This window comes from Gossypium hirsutum, chromosome D06 (genome assembly GCF_007990345.1).
Source record: "Gossypium hirsutum isolate 1008001.06 chromosome D06, Gossypium_hirsutum_v2.1, whole genome shotgun sequence".
Classification (NCBI taxonomy): Eukaryota; Viridiplantae; Streptophyta; class Magnoliopsida; order Malvales; family Malvaceae; genus Gossypium; species Gossypium hirsutum.
The window spans coordinates 6,344,942-6,355,491 of NC_053442.1; positions in this window are offsets into that span (position 1 = coordinate 6,344,942).

Sequence of the window (10,550 nt, forward strand, 5' to 3'; positions counted from 1 at the left end):
TAACACCAATGTGTTAACCTGTTCACCACCGCCTTTAATCATGCACTCCAAACTGTGTAGTCCAACCTGCTTTTTCATGCAAGTTTTTCCCTTTTGAAATAGGGAAAATGTCATCCTTTTTGAAACTAAGGAATAATATCATTTTTGTTATATTTTAATGCAATTGTAAAAGGGATTATTGATGATTTGTGATTTGCAGGTGAAGTATTCCTTCCACTCAGTAAAGTCCAGGCTCACCAATTGAAGAGAGCGTAGTTTGCTTGCTTAGCAAGCATGAAATGACATTTTTCAATCCCATTTTGAGACTCTATTTTTCTTATGAATGATCTGCATTTCCAAACATATTATATTGGGAGTGGATATTCATGTTTATCTATTGTTTCTTGGCATCAACAAATTGCTTGAATTATATTGGCTTAATCATCAAATTCCCACATTTTATCCAAGAAGATCCTTCAGAATCCAGGAATCTAAAAGCCACTAAAAGGATTCATAGGTTAGGCTTTGGATGTGATGTCAGGTTACTGAAAGTAGACAGGCAAGGTTACAAGAGCTGATGAGAAAAAAACATTAGTGAAAGGGAAGCAAGAAAACAAGAAAATCTCATGCCAAAAATACAGATTGTCTCTTATACGACACGTTGTAAAGGTTGATAGAATAGCATTTACAAAGTAAAAGGAAAGTAGTTTGCTATCTTTTTTGACTGTTTTTTCATGTTTTGCAAAGTTTTGGTCCCAAGACTCTTAATAAGTTGATCATGGACTTAAGTTGATTTTTCATTAAGTTCCAGGGCATCTATTTGTGAACCAGATTGCTTCAAATACAAGCATGTTTTTACCGTGACTACACGAAACTGCATCAATGGATTGTTCTCAACAAAAGTATGACAAGACCGGATCGAACACGGATCGCTTTGGTAGCTCTAGAAAACGAAATTTCGATTGGCATGAACCTTTGGGAAAAAAAATCTTTATTTTCATTTCATAGCATCAATGTCTTTAGAAGAAAAATAAGATGGGTTAACATCAGTTTTAGATATGACAGACATCTCTAGAAAACAAGCTTTGTACTTGGGATAAGTATATGAAGCAAAAGCAACAAAGGGTTGTCAAATTTTTCATCTAAAATTCACTCTCTTTTAGTCTTTCCTAAAAATGGTGGAATAAATCAACTTGAAAAAGGAGAAAAAAAAAGGGATATAAACCCCTACAAGTAAAGATGAACTTTGTGAACAACTATTTGATTTGTTACCTTTGTACTTAATAACAAAATCCTATCCTTGGGGTTTTGATTCAAATCCAGAACTGAATGTTTATGATCCTGTAATTAACGGCTAAAATCATATTAAGTCATAATCATTTGTTATTGTTAGTGATGAGGCCAATTAAGAAGGTCTCAGAGGTTCATAATTGAGATATTTGATTATATGATTCAGTGGTTGAGGCAAAGTGATTTTGCTTTCGAAGTCCATATCATGCTTGCTGAATGAGAAGCAACCATTAATGGCATTATTAAGAGCTAACCATAGTTTCTTTTATCTTTTTCTTTACAATTAACCATTTGTATATGAGAAAGAGTATGAAATTAGCCCTCTTCACCGGATGTGACAGGTCCTAATGTCTGGGGTTCATCTTTTCTATCTTTTCCTTGAATAATTTAATTTGTAAGTGCCATATCTTTCTTATTTTGGTCAAAATATTTGTTGGAGACATTTCCAGAATAGTATTATATATCCACAGGAAATGCATCAGCCTTGTTCTTTTTTTTTTTGGGGGGGGGTGGAAAAAAAGATGATAATAAAGAGGCTTTTGAAATGATAACGATTTGTGAAATTTGTATGAGATAAAATCATGTTTATGGACCTGGCTTTAGGTGAAAACTATCTAATAAGGGATCAGAACCACCATGAATTCCACTTAAGAAAAACAAGCTTTGAAGCACTTAGCTTCTATGGCCTGATCTCATCATGCATTTTTATCAATTACATTCCCCATGCATAGTCTTATTCTTTTTAATAACCTTCTAAAGGAAGTAGGTGAAAGAGATTATTTATCATTTGTGTATGTTTATTGTCTCTGTTGTTTTGCATAAACATTGTAATCATGGAAGTTTTACTGTCATGGGAACTTGAGATAGTGCTTAAGTTTCGGATTCCGATTCGGGTTGCATTTGTTGTTCATTATATCTGCAATTATGGATACTGTTTGATGTGTCATTGAAGTCATTTTTGGGTAAATTTATACGCTCATGATTTGTTCCTAAATATAATGACTACTAATTTCAGTTCTTATAATTGGATAGATATTTTTAAATGGATGGAAAAGTTAGAGTGATTATTTTAAAGTACCCTATCTGCAAAATAATGCAATTTAATTACTATTTAAATAGTGCTTGTTGGTTGATATGTATCCTTGCATACATACACATCCATATCATATATAAATATATATTTAAATTACCAATGAAGACATATCAGAAGAAGAGCTTGAGCCTGCAGTAGAAATTGTCTGTGTTAGAAAAATTAGAAACTTGACAAACCAACAATAACTTCCAAACTCTCTAACATGATTCTAATTTTTCAGTAAAAAATCTCTAGCTTGCTAATTTCGTATCTTAAGAGTAATTGTATGAATTAACTCAGTTAAACTCCAGATTCAACCAATCAATCCTCGACAAGTGAATTCACTTTGGGTTTTTTCTTATTCAAATCCATACAAAAAACCAAACTTCAAACAAAATAATGGAATTCATTAGTCCCAATCAACTTCAGCAATCACTTTTTCCTGATGAACCCATTTATGGTGGCATAGTTTCCATGTGAATTATATAATCAAACCTCACAACAAATATATTCGAAATTAAAATAATTAAGATGGAAAGCTTGGTCCATTAGCATACCTAATCCCCCAATCACTAAAGCCAATTTAAAGAAACATCCAATGAACTTAGTGATTCATAATTCATCAATTAGCCATGAGTTTCTTTCTTCTTTGTCTTATGGAACATGAAAATGGAGTTTTTTTAATAATAATAAAAAAAACCACATTTCTAGGAGCTCTCTTAGCTCACCTTGCTTTGGGAATTTTTTTTTTCCTTTTTATATGAAAAAAATTTATAAAGGCAGCCATTATTAAGCTATGTGAATAAACTTTCAGCATGGGTACAACTTTTTTAAGTATATTGTTATTTTTCAATACCAATTACTTCATTAGCTTATAGTTTCTTCTTTCATTTTGCTATACATAGAACATGATCTTAAAAAAGTAACATAAAAAACTTGCTTCACCTAATTAAAAGAGTATTAACTCCGTTTATAAAGCTTTTCAATTAGGGTCTTCTAATCTACAACTTGTTTGTGAAAACTATTGGATATTTGATGAAAGAATGTATTGAGACAGAAAGTAATAAAATGAAATAAAGAAGCAAATGAATTATGAACTTCTGTTTTTCATTTCAACATATCTGTTTACACGAACAACTATGCTTAAATAAGCTAAAAATAATAATAAATACTTACAACTTGGCAAGTCTTGGAACTTGTATAGTACAACTTGTCTCTCTATTGGTTGATTTTAGTCTAATCAGCAACCAAAACATCTCATAAAAAATTATCATTGTTTCAATGCAAGTTGGCAACTTGCAAAGAAAGGGCTCGCATGTATAAGCTCGCCTAACAGAGGTCGCACGTTTTTTGACTTTGCAGCTTTAGTAAGCTTACACATTTGATGAGTTCGCATCTTCGAATGAGCTCGCAGGTTTGGATCAACTCGTAGTTGTGCGATCTATGTTCGCCATGGAATGTATGGTCACTTCGCAACACTCCTCCTTGGCCTTCATGCTATGAACCCCAATATCATATCACAACTTCTCGAACTTCATCTTACCAAGAGGTTTTGTTAGAATGTCTGCTAACTAATCTTGTGAATTACAGTGAACCAAAGTTACTTCCTTAACTTGTTCCACTTCTCTCACAAAATATTACTTGATTTTGAAGTGTTTTGTTCTTCCATGGAACACTGGCTTTTTTTGCAATTGCGACAGTAGACTAATTATCGCACTTCATCTCTGTTGCCTCCTTTTGATTTAGATTTAAATCATTTAGTAGCTTCCTTAACCAAATGGCTTGGTTTACAGCGGCTACAGTTGCAACATATTCTGCTTCAGTTGTTGATTGTGCTATTGTTTCTTGCTTCTTCGAGCACCAACAAAAAACATTGGATCCTAGAGTGAAGAAATAACCTGAAGTGCTCTTCATATATTCGGTAGACCCAGCCCAACCACTGTCAGAGTACCCAAGTAACTTGATCTTTTCAGTTTTCACAAATTTCACTTCATGGCTTAGAGTTCCTTTTACATATCATAGAACCCTTTTTACTACTCTATAGCGGTTCGCATTGTAATAATGCATGTACCTTGACAACAAACTTCACTTCATGGCTTAGAGTTCCTTTTACATATCATAGAACCCTTTTTACTACTCTGTAGCGGTTCGCATTGTAATAATGCAAGTACCTTGACAACAAACTTACAGCGAACATTGTGTCAGGTCTGGATGCAATCAAATAAAGTAGGCATCCAACCAAGCTTTTATAGCTTTTTAATCAACTCTTTTAACATCTTCATTGCTGACGAACTTCTCACTTTGTGCGATAGGGGTGTTCGCTAGCTTACAATTCTCCATACAATATTTTCGCAGAATCTTCACCGCAAACCCCTTTTGGTTTATAAAAATTGTATCGTGAGCTTGAATTACTTCCAAACCGAGGCAATATGTCATTTATCCCAAGTTTGACATTTCAAATTTCACTTGCATTTGCTCTTTGAAATCTACCACTAGTTCACTATTGCTTCCAATCAAAAATAAATCATTAACATATAATGATATAATGAGAAAAGTTTCATTACCAGCTTTCTTCACATATAGTGTGGGTTTGCTGACACTTCTTTCAAATCCCAAGTCTGTTAGATGATTGTTGATCCTTTCATACCATACCCTTGGTTCTTGCTTTAGGCTATACAACGCTTTCTTCAGTTTGTATACTTTTGCCTCACATCCAAACACTACGAACCCTTGAGGTTGATCGACATAAATGTCTTCCTTTAAGAAACCATTCAGAAAGGGTGACTTCACATCTATTTGATGTATTCTCCAACCCTTTTGAGTTGCAAAAGTTAGTAGTAGCCTTATGGCATCTAACCTCGCAACAAGTGCGAAGGTTTCAATGAAATCCATTCTATATTGTTAACTAAACCCTTTGCAACTAATCTGGCTTTGTATCTATTGACTGAACCATCAGGATTCATCTTGGTCTTATGTAATAGCCCGTTTTCAATGAAATCGAAACAGTGGTTTCCTGACCACAAATTCGAGTCCAGAAGAAAATTATTTTAATATTATTTAATGGTCTGCATTATGATAAAAATGTCGTATGAAAATTTCGTAAAGAAATTTTACCGTCTACGTGTCTAATTTGATGTAAAGGACCAAATTGCATAAAGTGCAAAAGTTGAACTCTAGTAGCTAAAAGGATCAAATAGCTATGGAATTCAAAATTTGAGGTCCTTATATGGAAAATAGACCAATAAGTCGAGTTAGTAGATAAGCATGATTATTCGTCATTGGAAAATTCAATAAAGAAAATAATGAAATTGGAAAACAAATAAATAAAAGATGATAAATAAAATAAAAATCTAATATCATCATACCTTATCATCTTTCCTAAAATTAAAGGCATGGAAACCTTATTTATGGGTGTTGAGTTCAAGCAAGCTATTTTGGCTTAATTAGGTATGTATTCTTGTCCCGTTTTTAATGATTTTTATGTTTTCGAGGTCGTAATACCTTAATCTAGCTATCTCGGGGATTAATTTTTAAAACTATCAAATTATTAGGGTTTTTACATGGATGAATATAGTTGAATTATGAAGTTTTATGAAAGAAAATTGAAAGTTATTGATAGATAAACAACTTTTGTAAAGTGAATTTTGATGAAATTATGATTTAGGGACTAAATTGAAAAGATGGAAAATTCTAAATTTTATGAAATACATGGGCTGCTATTGTTATATATGAAAATCTACTAGGCTTGGAATAGGATTAAATTGTATGAATTTTATTTTCCGAGCCTAGGGACAAAATCATAATTTATTAAAAGTATAGGGCAAAATAGTAATTTTACCAAAAATGTGTATTGGACTAAATTGAATGTGAGTTGTATTAAATTGAACTAAATTCATTCGTATAGATCCAGATAGATCTAATATGGAGCTAGATCGAGGTAAAGAAAAAGTATCGAATTAGTAGCTTACAAGTTCACGAACATTGTCAAGGTAAGTTTATGCAACTAATTTGTGTATTTGTATGTTTAAATTGAATATTATGATTGTAAAATGTATGCTTGCCATGTATAAGTACTGATCACATATCCAGAAATATCTAACAAATGCTAAGTCTCGTTTGAAACTATGAAATTCGATGGATACAAATGACACTGTCATTAAGGGTTCCCGATTGGTTGTGGTCCGGCATGTGTTGCAGATACATCACAGCTCGCAAGGGCATCCCATTAATTAGCTCTCATGAGCATTCTGTTATTTGGCTCTCTTGAGCTTCCCGTTTATGGCTCGTATGAGCTTCCCGATAATTGGCTCTCTAGAGCTTCTTAATAATTGGCTCTCATGAGCTTTCTGATAATAGGATCTCGTGAGCTTCCTGATTAATGGCTCTCCGAAGCTTCCCGATATTGGCTCGCATGAGCTTCTCGATTATGGCTCTTATGAGCTTCTCGTTACATGGCTCACATGAGCTTCCTGTTATAAGGCTCAAAAGAGATACTCGTTTATATGCTCACATGAGCTTTCCTGAATATGAATTGACAAATTACAGTTTTGTACACTTAGTGTGTCCTACTCGTGTATCTATCAATATTTTAAATGTTTCAACAGGCAATGTTTTGTTATGAGATGGATGATATATGAATATGGAACTTTCTAGTGACTATTTTCAACCATGTTTATGGTTACTATATGTGTTTACATGGCTAACATGATGAGGATATGTGTTTAGGCTTTTGGCCAAGTTGATTTGGATATTTCTTGTATACTTGCCTTAAATGTTATTAAATGGTAAGTTAAATTCCATGCTATATGAACTTACTAAGCATAAAATGCTTACTCCATTTATTTTCCCTATTTTATAGTAACTTGGAAGCTCGTTAGGGTTGGAAGTTGGTTGGAGACACATCACGCTATCCATCGGCCGATTTCGGTATATATATAGTAGATCAATTTAGGTTATAATGACAAGTATAGGTGATTTTGGCTAATGATGGCATGTAAATGTTTGGTTGATACTAGCCATTTGAATGGCTTATGTTTGGTATGTTTTGATGTGTATATAAGTGGACTTATCATGTTTGAAGTATGAGCTTGATTATGTATATATGCATTTGGTTATCAAGGTAAATATGAACATTAGGTAGACATGATAATAAATTGTCATTTGAGGTGCTTAAGAGCACATTGGTTGTATGTGGTAATATGTCATATTTAAAATATGATTTTGGCTTGTTTTGAATGCTTTGATATGGTTTTGTGAATGTGCAAATTGTTGTGTATGGGTTGATACCACAATGGGTGAGAAATTAGGCTTGGAAGTGGCCTATTTTCGTTCACACGGATAGAGACATAGGCGTGTGTCTCAGCCGTGTGTGACACACAGTTATGTGACACGCCGTGTGTCCCCTGTATTTTAAAATGTATACAAGTCAGTATACTTAGAATTGATCACACGGCCTAGCACACGGGCGTGTGGCTTGGTTGTGTGACCCAAGTCAAAGAGCTCCCTAGTTTGAACACGAGCTGAACCATGGTCGTATCCCCCTATTTTAAATTTCCACACGGCCTGAGACACGGGCATGTCTATTGACCTTGTGGCCTCTACACCTTGGAAAAATTTTGTTATTTTTTGAAAAAAATTTTGAGTACTCGGTTTAGTCCCAACCTCTTTCTAATGTGTATTTTGGGCTTCGAGGGCTCATATAAGAGAAATTATGATTGATTTCTGATATAAATGCTATATGATATGAATTATCTACTTAACTGATCTGTAAATTCTAGTAATGCTCCATAACATTGTTCCAACGACATACACAGGTTACGGGTGTTACATCCTAAATACCTATTTAACTCTAATTACTTTCTTATGAACTGGTCTATCTACCAGCTCTTATGTTTCATTTTTGTTGATCATGTTGATTTCATATTTCATAACACTTCTTCATTCAACTTCTTGGGTTGCTTCTTTGAAGATGACTGGTTCTAGCTTTGTCATATTACACCTTTGATAGATTTCAGTTATTGACCTGGTCCTTCGCACTCAATGGTCATCAACTACTTCATTTTTAGTTTAATCTCCGGTGGGTTATAGATCGAGTTTCAGTCCCCCCTGTTTGTGCATCTCCTCATTTGTTGCATTCCATTTTCAGAATCTCCCTTTATTGAACTTCACATCTCTGCTTATAATAATCTTCTTGGAGAAAGGATTATAAATTCTATAATCTCTCTTAACACTAGAATATCCAACAAAAATCCCTGGCTGCAGTCTACTGTCCAGCTTGTTTCTTTTCTCTCCTAGAACATGAACAAAGCATTGTAACCAAACACTCTTGCGTGAGAAATAAAAGGTTTAAAGCCATACCAGGCCTTGAATGGTGTCTTCCCTTCAACAACTTAAGTTTGTAGTCTATTTAGCTAGTAAACGACAGTGTTTACTACTTCTACCCAAAAATCATTTGGTAGTTTACTCTCAAGCAACGAGCCATATTCATAACTGTTCTATTTTTTCTTTCACTTGCTCCATTTTTTTGTGGGTTATACACGTTGCTCAACTGATGATGGACACCAGCCTCTTCGTAGAATTTTTGAAAATTTTCTAAAGTGTACCCTGCCCCATTGTTTAACCTTATCATCTTAAGTTTGCAACCTGCTTGATTTTCCACCATAGCTTTAAACTTGAAGAAGACCTCAGCTACTTCAGACTTGTTCTTCATGAAGTATACCCAACAGAACCTTGTACAGTCATCAATAAACAACTTAAAGTACCTACTTCCATTTGGCGAACTTGTTTTCATGGGTTTGTAAATTTTAGTATGTACTACGTATACTTTTTCACTGGTTCACCATGCTTTGTTCCTAAAAAATGGAAGCCTCGCCTGTTTCCCAAGCTAGTACACTTTGCATACATATTCGTGATTAGTCATGTTTGATAATATTTCAGCCAAATTATTTTTGGACATTTGACTTAAAGATCTATAGTCAATGTGTCATATTTTTTTGTGGCGTAATTTGCTTTCATCTAGCGAACTAGTATAAGAAATAAAAGTTGTCAAGTTCCAATTAACAACAAAAATTATATTAGCCATCGTCTTTGATATGAGCTCGTATCCATTAAAATCAATGATTTAACATTTATTATCCTTGAATACCACAGAATATCTCTTCTCGAGTAGCTAACCTACATTTAGTAGATTTTGATCTATGTCTGGAACTAAAAGAATGTTAGTTACAAGTTTAGTACCTCATGGTGTTTTAATCAAAACATCTCTCTTTCCTATTGCTTCGTTGTACTGGCCATTTTGAACTTTCACCTTGGAGTGGAAACTCTTGTCAAAGCTCTTAAAAATGCTTGCATTTGTAGTCATGCGACTTGTACAACCACTTTCAACAAGCTAGTTCTTTCTTTCTTTGTTGGACGGTTCGCATGGTGCAACGAACGACATCGCAGGAGGGTTCACATGATACAGCGAACTGAGTTTTGCAGGAGGCAGCGAACTGGGCTTTGTAAGAGACAACAAACATTAATTCTTCTTGGTTGAATTTTTCTATTTGTGCCTGAGTATTTTGTTATTGTGCGTGCCCTTTATTCTTGCACACCTTTTCTTCATGGCCGAACTGCTTGCAATTTCTGCATTGAGCATTGGGCCTGAACCAACAGACTCTCTCAGGGTGACCCAACTTCTTACAATGTGAGCACAGTGGATATTTTTTCTTTCCACTGTCTTTTTTTTTTACTTTTTTTTCTTCTCTGACCAACTATTCTTTCTTTTCTAATTTGAGGAGCTCAAGCCTTTTCTGTTTCTGGCTTGAAAGGCTCCCTTAGCGTACCCCTCTTCTTTACTTGCCCTTATTTGTTCTTGAACGTACAGAGCATTGATTAATTCAGAGAGTGAGATTGTTGAAAGATCTCTCGAATCTTTCAGTGAGGATATTTTTTATTCATATATCTCAGAAAGTGTGGTAATCACCTTTTCAACTACTTGAATGTCCGTGAACTGGTCCCCTAGCAGTCTTATTTGGTTCACCACTACCATGATTCTGTTTGAGTATTACTTTACAGCCTCAGCTTCATTCTTTTTGAGGTTTTCAAAATCTCGTCTGAGATTGATCATATGTTGCTGCCTTATCTTCTGCGAACCATGGAACTCCTTATTGAGTTTATCCCAAGCTTGTTTAGGAGTATCACAAGACATAATTCTTGCAAAATTATATTT